Raw genomic sequence first — 12130 nt, 5'->3', positions numbered from 1 at the left:
CTGAGTAACTAGTAGCCCTGAATTGCCCCTCAGGGCCCGGCTGGTCACCGCCTCCCCCGACACTGTCCTATCCGCTGATTGGACAGATGTGTTTTGTCGTTTGAGTTTTATATACATGGAATCAGAGACACATAGTTTTCTGTATCTGGCTTTATTCATTTTACAGTAGATTTGCAGGATGTTAGCAATGAGTTATTTTAGTCTTTGTGGCTATGAAAATGTCTGTATTTTACCTTCTGTTGTGCAGGGAGGCTCGCTGGAGGGTGGGCTTCTTCTTAACACTTTCTCAGCGTTCACACACCGCGTGGCTGCCTCCCGCCCTCCCTGTTCTAACGGGGAGGTCGGCCGCGAAGCGCACGGCCGTGGACAGCTGCCTCCTCCCCGTTTAGCGGGTGCTTTGGCAGGACAGCGGCGGTCAGCCTGCCGTCTGACCGCAAAGCCCCTGCGGTGTCGAGTGTCAGGGCCGCGGCTGCTCCCGCAGGGCCGGGCGCCCGCTCCGTCCGCAGGTGAGGAGGAGACCAGAGCCCGGGGGGCCCCAGAGACCTGCCCAAGGTCAATGCATAAGAGCAGAGGACCCAGAGATTCCATTAATGACGACGAGGCCTCCGCCGAAGACGTGTCCGATCTGCTGCCTTGGATCAGGGGCCTCAAGTTCAAGCGGGAGGCAGGCGCCACAGAGGCGGGAGCTGGCTGGGTGCAGGCAGGGCTGTGCGGGCTGCAGAGAGGCGGACGGCGGCGGGCACTCAGCTTCTGCTGGCTGTAGCCACGTGTGAGGGCCAGGCCTGGGCGGTCGGGCCCTCTGATATTTTTTTAAGAGAAGCCAGAAATCCTGATGTTTATGTGAAATTAGTTGGAGACAATTTAAAAGGAAATGCTAATTGGACAAAGCCCACAGGGCCCTGCCCAGGCCCAGGGATGCCCAGGACCGCGCTGTGGGGCTCCAGGAGAGAGGGGCTGGGGGCCGGGCTCCGGCAGCTCCGCCCCTCAGAGGCCGAGAGCCCCGAGTACCGACAAAGGTTTGACGGTGCCTCTCACCATCCCAGCTCAGCCCAGGAGACACTTGAGGCGAGATCCACAGGGGATTTTCCACACGGTGCCGCGTGGTCCCTGCAGGGATGGGCTACCTGTCTTTTTTACTTTGTCCTCCTTTCTGGTATTTTAATACTCAGTATCGTTGCAATTCTCAGGGGCCACTTAAAATATATATCATCTTATTAGCGAGAACTGCTTCCCTGTGGCCGGTCCGCGTCCCGCGGAACAGCCACCGGTCCCCAGTCTCGGCAGGGCGTCCGAGGCGGGCGCTTCTGACTCTCAGCGCTTCATCTGCCCTAGTTTTCCAGGAGGCTCCACGCAAACATCTCAATGAGGCCGCAGGCGGGGTGTGCTGTGCGTGGCTGCGATTTGCATGCGCAGCCCCTGCAGATCCCCGCGTCCTGCGGTCCTTTCTTTGCTCTGCCGGGCCCCAGGGAGGCCTCTGGCTGCCTTCCCGGGGCACATGCCTTGGGGCTGGAGGGCTGTGATGGGGAACCAGAGCCCCTGGAACCACCGGCTGGGAGCCCGGGACGCGGACCCCCCAGGGCCCTGCTTCCTTGGCTGTGGCCCTGTGACCTTGGGTTCCCTCTGCCCTCCAGTGTGTCTGCGATTCAGCCTGTCAGGGAAAAGGACTCAATTCGGGGCTGTGAACCAGGGCGAGGGATGTGTGGCCCACAGACGTATCTTGTTCGGCCTGAAAAGAGTTTTAGAAATGAGGACATTTCATTGAAAAACTTCAGAGCTCAGGCCGGTGTGAGGATAACAGAGAAGCGACCTGGCCTGGCCGGGCCGGGCCGGGCCGGACCTTCCCCCGGGGATGAAGCGAGCGTGCCGTCTGCTGCCACGGCCCCTCCCTGGCCCTTCTCACCCACCCGCGTGGCCTGCTTGTCCCTGGAGACGTGTGTTTGTGATCCCAGACTAGGGGCAGAGCCCAGGACTGAGTGCTAGGTCCCCTCCTTCCTCTGTGGCCTCCTGATCACATGACCACAGGGAGGCTGACTCTCCACAGACCTCAATGTCCTCGTCCATAAGGGGCACCAATATCAGCCTTGCTTCAAGGTGGGCGTGTTGGGGGCGGGCTCATGAGACAACCAAGGGCTTTACAAAGTTGTAGAAACTTGGGGCACATGGGAGTCCACCGGCGCCAGCTGTGCATCCTTGGGCAGGTCGCTTAACCTCTCTGGTCTTTTCCATAAAATAAAGCCACAAATAGTTCCTGTTCCCTGTAATTGTGAGCACTCAATGAGCTATGTGGATGAAGCTCTTAGCACGGCACCAGGCGTGCGGTCGGTGCTCAGCAGTAGCCGGGGGTACAGATGGCGCACAGCACATGGGCCTACGACAGCCAAGGGTGGGAGCGGTGCGGGGAAACACTGATCACACAAGCCGATGGCCGGGGAGCGCCACAGAGGGGCTGGCGCAGACAGGGCCACGGGCAGCCTGGGCAACAGCCTCCTGTCTCCTCCTCAGGCGGCGGCCGGGAGGCCAGGGCGTGCGGGGAGGGGCTTTGGCATTCGGCTTGGTCCCTTGGGCCCCGGAGGACAGCTCAGGGCTCATTCCTGGCCGCCCGCCCCCGCCTCCCTGAGACAGCGGGCAGGGGCCTGGCCCAGCCGGTGCGCGGCGTGGCTGACCCTGGATGCGGGGCAGCTGGGTCAGGCGGGGGTGGTCTGGGCTGGCCGTGCTGAGACAGCGCCTGCCCCTCCCGCACCTCAGCGTCTGTCGCAGGGACGCACTGCGGAGGCCTCTGCCCTGCAGCAGGCGCTCAGCCACAGCTGCAGACAGGTTCGGCGGTGACACGTGGGGGGCGGGGTGCCCCTGCATCAGGTGGGTGGACCCAGGGAAGCTGCTGGACCTCCCACAGTGCCCAGGACGGCCTCCACCCCTGCCCCCAACAGAGAACCATGCAGCCCCAAGTACGGGTAGCGCTGAGGCTGGGAAATCCCATCCTACTGGGCAACAAAGACGCGGAACAAACTGCCGCGCGAAATGTGCTCAGGCTGTGCTAGGAGTCAGGCCGGGGAGCCTGGGGGTGGGAGGAAGTCACTGCGCCAGAGAGAAGCGAGGGCGCCCCCGTGGGAGGTGAGGCCACCTCACTGTCCCGTCTGTGCCTCCGGAGCTCCTCGTCACAAATGGCTGGCCCGGTGCAAGCGCTGCTCCTCTGCGGGCCCCGCCCCCTCTGCTTGGGTGATGCCGGGGCACCCGGGGGCCAGCCAGGCCTGACGTCGCATGCCCTCGGGTCACGGGGCACCTGGAGGTTTCCTTGTTCCTCACGCTAGCGTGAGCCGAGGTAGCTCTGACACACAGATACCGTCATGGACACGCAGTGTCACAGTCACAGGCCTGGTGCGGCTTCTGTCTCAGCCTCGCCGGCCCGATGCCTGCCAGGTGGACAGCTGCCCCCTCCCCTCCTTCCCGGCTGGCGGTCCCTCAGGGCTGCAGTGGCCGCGGCTCCACTCCCGCAGCCCGAGCCCTGTGACCCGAGTGTACCGTCGGCCCGGCGGGGGGAGCCACGATCAGACGTGGCTGCGGAACAGCCGCCCGTGCAGGGCTGGCGGTTAATTAAAAGCTCCGTGCACTCAGTGATTAACTAGTCACAGCATGGTGGCCGTGGCGATACGCGGGGACTTCTCGCTGGAGTCAGCTCCGAAGCTCCAACCGTGCGTCTCTGGCGGCCGACGCAGCAGGAGGCGGGGCGGCCCCAGCGCGGCCGTGGGAGCAGTTTGCAGGGCCGGGTCCCGGCTGCCTCCCCGTGCAACACTGGCAGGTGGAAGAGAGAAAGGGGACGTGGGTGGAGGGGAAGGCGTGGGCGTCACGGCGAGGGACGGGGCAGGTGGGGATGTGGGAACTGCTGGGCGGGGGCACCTGGCCGGTGCTGGCCACACCCCTCTTCGTCTCAGGGCAGTGCGGCGCCGCCGTTGGTGCCACCGTAAGTCACGGCCCTGCCACTGACTGCCCGTGTGACCGGGGGCAGGATTTGTAGCCTGTGTGCCTCGGGTTCCCTACCTGGATGAGCAAGGGTCTGGGACTCTTAACCACACTTCTCTCTGGGGTCCTGGGCGGGACGAGTCCCCGCAAAGGTTTCCCAACTCAGTGAGCGGGTGGAAGACACAGCCGCGACCGGCGTTACCGGAGGAGGTGCGGAGCCCGGAAGGTGAAGAGGGACTTTGGCTCCAATTTACCAGGCACCGCCCCCATCTCCCTCCCCTCCCCCTGAAGGATGGGGCTTTGAGAGCCCGGAGGCAGGGAGCTCGGGGCCTGGAGGCGGCCACGCCTGCTCCGCTGACAGCTCCAGGGGCTGCGTGTCCAGGGGTCTCCGTGCTGGTGCCCGGCGCTGTCTCTACCGCCTCCATTGAGCTCCTGCGCCCTGTCCCATCCCGCCCGTCAAGGGACCCCCATGTGGCTGCATGCGGCTGTGACTTTGGCGTCCTTGACGCTCGCCCCAGGCTCCCTCTCCCCCAACAGGAAAAGCTCACATTCCCTGACCTGGCTCCTCTGTCCCTGAACCCTCCGGCTTATCTTTTTGGTCCTATCCCTCTCCCCACCCCCGTCCCAAGTGCTGCCGCTCCCCTCTGGGTGCCTCCTCTGCCCCTCCCATCGCTGGGCCTGGGGGCCCTCCCCCGCCCTTCCAGGCCCGTCTGCGGGGCTGAGCTGCCGCCTGCCGGCTGCCTGCACGCCCGGTCTCATCCGCCCAGGCTGTAGGGCCCCGGGCGCCCCAGCGCACAGTGGCTGGGGTCTTGCTGACAGAGCGCTGCTGCTGGAGCCAAGACCTGGGGGTGGACGGGACAAGAGACGTGAACGGGGAACTCTGGGAAGAGGGGACGGCGACGACAGAGGCCCCGAAGCGGGGCGGAGGGGGTGCCTGCGGAGCCTGGGGTGAAGGCAGGGCCAGGAGACAGGCCAAGGAAGGGTGCCCGTGGCTTGGGGTGACCGTCTGTCACAGGTGCGAGGCAGGAGACCTCACCCACCTCGGGGCCAGCGGTGGCTCAGTCTGGCCGGGCGTCGTCGGACCTGTAAGAGTCCAAGTACAGAGGCTGGGTTCCCAGAAATGGACCCTGCATCCAGGACTCATTAAGAAATGTTCCAGAAATGACAGTAGGGGCTGAGAGCCACAGAGAGAGAGGAGCAGGGGGCACTTGTCCTGTGGGGAAGTGGGCCAAGGGTGCGCTTGGCCTTGTGTCCCGTGTCCTTCTGGGAACAGAACCCCTCACCCACGTGTGCAGGTGAGTGGCCCAGGGCTGCTTGGGCCTGCCCATGGGACCCAGCCCCCTTCTACCCTGGGCTCCTCCATCCACCAGCAGGGCAGCACAGGCTCCAGCCATCACACCTGCCTTCCCAGTCAGTGGGAAGGAGGGAAGCAGAAGGAAGGGGGCGCCACTCTCTATAAGGACATGTCTCTTCCAGGTTTGGGGCCAGATCTAAGGTCTGCGGGCTCTCCAACTGACAGGAAGCCTGGAAATGAGGGCTTTGTTCTAGCAGCCTGTGCCCAGCTAAATGGCTTGGGCTCTGTTGCTGAGGAGGGAGAGCAGATAGATGTGGGGAGGGGGGAGAAGTTACAGCCAGGGAGTGAGATGAACTTGACCCCAGTTCGCCTATCCCATCTGCCTGCAGTTCTCTGCGAGGGTGCAGAGTTTTGAGTGCTGGGAGAAGGGCCAGAAGGGAAGCCGCCTGCAGAAGGGGCGGGACGGGGCGGGCTTGGGCGGAGCCCCAGGCTCCCAGAGCCCACTGAGGCCCCGCAGGCAGGCAGGCGGCAGAGACTCCATGACTCCACACAAGGACCAGCTGGCTCTCGGGAGCAGTACTGACAGCGTCCTCCGCTGGGAGCTGGGGGGTGGGGGGCGGCCTGGCTTCTGAGTTCCGGGTCCACCTGCAATTTTCAAGGTGACCTTGCACAGGCCTGCTGAGCTCCAGCAACCCTCAGGCCCTGTTCCACCACCGGCAAGAGGGGGCGATAGGAGGAATTCAGGGTCGGGAAAGGGCGAAGCGAGCGGCACGCAACTGAGGCATAACGTTTAGGAGGGCACCAGAACGCTCATGTTACTGAGTGCAGTATTTTAAAGCAATACCACAAACACAAACATCCGCTTCGCCGCTTTAACCATTTTAAGCTTTCGGTTTGGTGGCATTAAGAACATTCGCCCTGTTGCGCGGCCGTCACCGCTGCTGTTTGTCTCCAGAGCCGAGACGGACTTCCCACGCTCTGTCCCCAGGACACACAATGGCCGGCCTCCCCTGCCCCCGCCCCCGGCAGCGACCAGTCCAGCTTCTGTCTCTGAAGTTGACCACTTCGGGGACCTCACAGAAATGAAGCCGTACAATGTGTGTCTTTTTGTGTCTGACTTGTCTCACTTGGCACCACGTCCTTGAGGTTCACAGGCAGAATCTCCTTCCTCTGTAGGGCCAAGTAGCAGCCCGCTGCATGGATGGACATGCTCTGTGCATCTGTTCATCCGCCAGGGGACACGGGCCGCTTTCTCCCTTTGGCTACTGTAAACAACGCTGCTATGAACAGGGCTGTACGGGTGAGGTCTGTTTGAGTGCCCGCTTCCATTCATGCAGTATTTTTAAAAACTCGAAATTCACTCAAGAAGCTCCACGAGGGGTGAACCGCCATACATCTCAGTGAAGGCGAGCTCAGGGCGGCGCGTGCGGGGCGGCGCGAGGGCACGGGGTGGGGCGAGGGCGGGCGCCACTCGCCTGGTGGGGCCTGTGGGAAGCATCCCCTTAGTCCTGTGCCCTGCGGAGGAGGAGAGCCTGGTGGGGCAGCTGGGCCCGGGAGCCCCTGGCCCCAGCCGCCCTGATGTGGGGCCTGGGGGGCGGAGGAGCCTCCAGGGCGGCGAGCTGAGGCAGGGGACCCTGTCCCCTCAGGGGATTCATGTTAATTAGCCCCCCAGGCACCAGCTCCTTCTGAGGCCCAGGCACCCCGGTTAGGAGACAGTCACTGCGACGTCCTTCCTTCCCTCCGAGCCGTTTTGCCAAGACAAACGAGGGCTTGTGCAGGGCTGGCTCACAGGGCTTGTCTGAGGCCACCCTGCGGAGGCGCGGCTGGTGCCCAACCTGCCGGCCACGCGGGGCGAGTCCCGGAGCTGGAGGGGCGCGCGGGCGGGCGGGCAGAAGCGGTGGGGTCTGGTCCGGGGAAGGGGCATTCCAGGCCCTGAGAGCTGAGCCCCCAACGATGGGAGCTCATTAAGCCCCCCAAAGCGGGTGGCTTCCCTTAGTCATACGAGGAGCACCTGGTGAGCACCTCCCACGTGCTGGGCTGCGAGGCAGGTGGCGGGAAGGAGGGCTGATAAGGAGACGGGTGGGCTGTCGCCCTGATTTTAAGGAGCTTATGACCAGGTTCTCTGGCATGAGGGAGGGCAAATGAAGGGGTGGCGTGGGTGGGGGTGGAGGTGGGGGTGGGGGCAGTGCCGGCTGAGGGGGTGCTCCGGCTTTGGCGGTCTGGAGCAGGAGCCGACGGAGCCTTCGCGGGACCTGGGCCTCGCCTGCCATCCCGAGACGGGCCAGCAGATGGCGGCAGCGCCACGGGAAAGTCAGGGCCTGCTCCGGAGGGAAGGATGGGGATGGAGAGACCGAGGAGACAGAGGCAGGCAGACAGGCAGACAGACAGGCAGACAGACAGACGGACACAGAGAAAGCATATTAGTCTGTATGGGCTGCCGTACAAAATGCCACAGATTGTGCGGCTACAACAAATTTATTCCTCCAGTTCTGAAGGCTGGAAACCCAAGGAGGGTGCAACCAGGGAGGCTTCATCCCGAGGCCTCGTCTCACAGGCGGCCGCGGTCTCACTGTGCGCGCGGCCTTCCCTGGTGCGTGCATATCGCGGGCAGCAGGGTGGGCGGGGGGAGATTTCTGCCCCCATCTATTGGATTAGGGCCCCACCTTTGTGACCTTATTGAGCCGTAATTACCTCCTAAAGACCATGTCCTCAGATACAGTCACGTGGGGAGTTAGGGGTTCACCATGACTTTTAGGGGGCACAATTTAGTCCACTGCAGAGAGAGAGACAGAGAAAGGGGAAAGGAGGAGGCAGCGGGGACAGACAGGGGTGTGGAGTGGGGGTGGAGGCAGAGCCTGAGAGCCGGGACCCCTGGGTCTACCCCAGCTTTGACACTCCCCTCACCGGGGCCCTGGGAAGGTCGCTTCTTCCGTGAACAGTGACGTCCTCGCCCAAAGCGGGCAGGGACAAGCTCGCGGGCAGCAGCTCTCGGCCATCCCTGGGTTCCCACGCCGCGGCCCGGCCGTCCGCGGTGGGCGTTCACGGGGCCACGGCCTTGCCGATGAGGAGACGGAGGGCCCGGGAAGTCAGGCGAGCTGCCCCAGGACACGCAGCGGGGACACATGCCCAGGGCTCCTGGCTGGCGGTCTGAGCAGCCGGCGAGCGCCCGGAGGGCTGGATTACGCAGCACAGACGCGGGGGGCACGCAGAACTCGGGTGCAGCCCCGGGCTCAAGGCTGCCTCCCACGGGCGTGGGGGTGGATGTCTTCCTGGAGCCTCCACAAAACTCCTGGGAAAGCGTGCGTCTGGCGGAGGGAGCTTGTGGGAAACCCAGGCTGGCAGGACTCAGGCCTGGCAGCTGGCCCAGTGACCTAGGGACCCAGGAAAACACCCTGGACACAAGGTCACCAATATAGCTGCCCCAGGTGGCGGCCTCTGTCCTGCCGTGGCTCGCTGGCCGCCCAGCTCCCGGCGCCCCCTGTGCGGTGTGCAGGGTGGCGGGGAGAATGCCTCCCTCGCCCTGGGAGACACGCGAGGGGCCCGAAATCTAATAAATTAATCTAGACTCCTAGAAACGAGATTAAATTTTCAAATAAAGGCAGGCTCTGACGGCTAAGGCATAAATCTTTTATTTAAAATAGAGACTAAACCCATTCAAATGCAATCAGCAATGACAGATGCAGACAGAAACAAGCTCTGATGGGACGGACGCAGCGTGGACTTGCTCGCTCCTGGTGACACATCTCAAAGGGTGACCTTAAGGACCATCCGAGTGTCAGCAAACGAGGGGCCTTGGCATCCACTGCCGAAGGTGGGGCCAGGGAGTGGTGGCCCTGGGGCAGAGGCTGAGCAGGTCGGGGAGCCGGCCTCCGAGGCCATGGCCCCTTGCCCGCCACCCCAGCTGCCCCGCGAGGGCAGGGAAGGGGGTCGTCGGTGTGTGGTGTTGGGAGCACCACCACAGCAGCTGTGGGAGGACGGTGGGGGCTGCTGAGAGCAGGTGGGAGAGGGCGGAGGCAAGAGGACAAGGTAGGAAAGGAGAGGGGTATTCTGGGAGCGGCCGGGGCGGCCGGCGGAGCTCTGCGGGCCCTGCCGAGACACAGGCTTCTTATGGGTGGGTGTTTCTGATGCCAGACACGGTGCGTCCCCTCATGCCAACCCCCCGCCACACCCTCCTTGGCGGCCACGGGCTGGGCTTTAACCAGCCTGACGGGCGCGGGAGTGCGGGCGCCCCTTCCGGACTCGGCTCATAAAGCCTCCCTGGGTCCCCGCAGGGCTCCCCCTCCTGTGGCTGGACGCAGAGACACCCGGGGACCTGAGGGGCCAGGCCACCAGGAGGAGAGGCTCTCGGGACCGGGATCACTCTCGACGGCGGCGGCGGCGGGCCTCACGGCGGTCAGCAGCCCCCGCCTGGGTGTGCACGAGCGGGGCCGCAAACGTCGTGCAAAGCCGCTGGGACTGGGGCCAGCCTGCTGCTTCCCTGACAGTGAATTTTTATGAATTTCAGATAACTTTTCCATCCACGGACTGTCTGTGCTTTACACAAACTCTGGGTGGCAGCCTGAGAATGTCATTTTACAGACAGGGCTCGTCCCAGCTTCAGCGGAGGGCTGGAGGGTAGAAAGAGGCTCCTTCCAAATGTGAGGAGGTGATGGTGATGCCCCCCTTCCGTGGCCCCGGCCCCTCCTATTGGCTTGGGCATTTCTGTACCTAGAGCCCCTCCCTGGGACTCAGCACCGTGCCTCCCGCCTCCCTGCCCCCGTCCCGCTCGCTGGAAGCTTCTGGGGCCCTGCCCCTGTCCATGGCACGGGATCCAGCGTGAGCCGTGGGATGAGCCTGGATGCAAACAGTAGACATGGCGGATTTTACTTCTAAACGTGTATGTTCCCTCGGGAAGTTTTTTCACCTCTCCAAACATTCATTTTCTTATCTGTAAAATGGGGAGAGTATCCTTTCCTCATGAGGTTGCTGTGAGGATTAACTACTACGGAGAAGCTGCTGATGTGGTTTTTATACTCTTCTCCCCCAGGTGGAAAAGAAAAAGACTGCACCTTGCCCCTCCCCCCTTCCAAGGGTAACAGAACTGATGACAATTTCACGCTTAGGCACAATACTGACGTGGAAGGCCAGGCCTATCGCGCCCTGAGATTGGAGTGAATTAAGAGAAAAAAGCCAACAGAGTCCAGAGAGACTCTCCCTCGTGACCCCCGCCGCTGCAGGCTTCAGGGGCTGCAGAATATCCCGCGTGTAAGGGGGATCTGGAGCTGGGGGACGAGGAGGCTTTTCGGTCCCCCTCGTTTCTTCATTTGCGAGTGGTGGGAAGGGGCGGCCGCCCCTTGGTGTCCCCATCTTGATGAAGTCTAGTCAACCAAACGCATGGCACTTCCTGAGGAACAACAAATCAACTTCCCCAATTTTATTCATAAAAAGACATTTAGAAGTGATTGTGCCGTAAAAACGGTATTAAGCCTCCCAGTTTAATAAGGTGGCGGATGCTTTTGTTGGATCGCGTGGCCTCATTACTGGCTAACGGGCGTAGAGTCCCTCAGGTTTCCTGAACTTCTGCTGAGGACTCCCAGGACCCAGGGCTGCCTCTGGGGACCTCAGCGTGGGAGCCCTGCTGATGCAGGGGTCTCGGGGCGCTTCTGCTCGGAGCTGGTTCTGATGGGCCGAGGGGGGCGGGCAGGGGGCACCGGAGGAGGGAAAGGAGACAGGGCTGCTGTGGGGACTGGAGCCCCAGAGGATCTGCTGGGGTTGGGGTCCCGCCCGCACCCGGGAGACAGAACCCATGACCCCTCCACTCCTTCCACAGTGGGTGTGCTGCGGGCGTGTGTGCACGCATGTGCACGTATGTGCAATAACTGGAAGGCAGGCTTATTAATAGAGCACGTGCCTGCCAAGGGGAACGGCAAGTTGCCCCCTTCCTGTGAGCACGCTCACTCCCTGTTGCAGGACACGGGACCTAACTTTACATCAGAGGGACGCTTGGTGGGCCTGAAACGGGAGTTCGGGAGCTGGCTGGATAGTTTCAGGGACACTGTGTTCAGACTATAGTGGCTGATGACTTCCTTTCAGGAACGGAGACCCCAGATCGCACTGGAAGCAGTTGCTGTGCCCCCGGGGGGTCTGCCCCGGACCTGGGCCTGCTGGCGGGGTCCCCAGAGGCACAAGAGGCTGCACTTCCTACCGACATCAGGGTTCAGAGGGTATCGACTCTGAGTGCAGGGGGCACCTCGGGCTGGCCCACAGCGCCTGCCCAGGCCCCGGGGAGAGCAAGCCCCTCCTCACACCGCTGGCCTGCTTTTGCCATCTTGTCCGTTTTGGCCTCGAGGGCGCCACCCTCAGGCTGGCGTGGCAGCCCGTCCGGGTTTGAACTGATGTCTCTCTGAGTCCAGAGCCCGCTCTCTGGACTGCAGTCCTCTCCTGCCTCTCTATGGGGCCTTGCCCTTGGACTCAGGCACAGCTCCCCGCAGCCCGCTCTGTTCAGAAAGCTAAGCCAGAGGCCCCGGGAGCTGGGGTGGGGGCGGGGGGCGCCACCCCAGGGTGGGTCACTGGCTCCTCAGGCCTCTGCACCTGGTGGCTCTGATCCCCACAGAAGCCTCGGAGCTCAGCTTCCCCCCGGTTTACGAGCTGAGCAGGTGGCGGGCATGTTCAACCTTTTCAGTTACCTCTCCCGGCTCCTCACTAGCTGCTGCAGAGAAATGAGCTTCTTTCATGTTTTCCCAGCTGCCCAAACCACAGAGGCTGCAGCCGCGGCCACCGCCGCGGTCGGGACGTGCGGTTTGCCGCGAACCTGGGACCTCTCCCGGCCTGCAGCCTCGCGGCCGCCACAGCCCACATGCTAAGCAGAGCCGGTAAGGCCTCCCTGCCGGTCCCCAAGGC

The 12130-nt window shown here is 63.1% G+C and overlaps 1 protein-coding gene across 1 annotated transcript in view; it reads right to left on the bottom strand.

The window, feature by feature from the left end:
* The window catches only part of CUNH16orf78 (chromosome unknown C16orf78 homolog), a 67272-nt gene that overhangs the window by 11466 nt on the left and 43676 nt on the right, over positions 1-12130 (bottom strand). The gene's annotated exons all lie outside the window — the stretch shown is intronic.

The sequence above is a fragment of the Pteronotus mesoamericanus genome, unplaced genomic scaffold (genome assembly GCF_021234165.1).
Source record: "Pteronotus mesoamericanus isolate MK-2021 breed Mesoamerican mustached bat unplaced genomic scaffold, CSHL_Meso_final contig_202, whole genome shotgun sequence".
Taxonomy (NCBI): domain Eukaryota; kingdom Metazoa; phylum Chordata; class Mammalia; order Chiroptera; family Mormoopidae; genus Pteronotus; species Pteronotus mesoamericanus.
The sequence above is the reverse complement of the archived record's forward strand: the minus strand, read 5'-3'. Positions and strand labels throughout refer to the sequence as shown.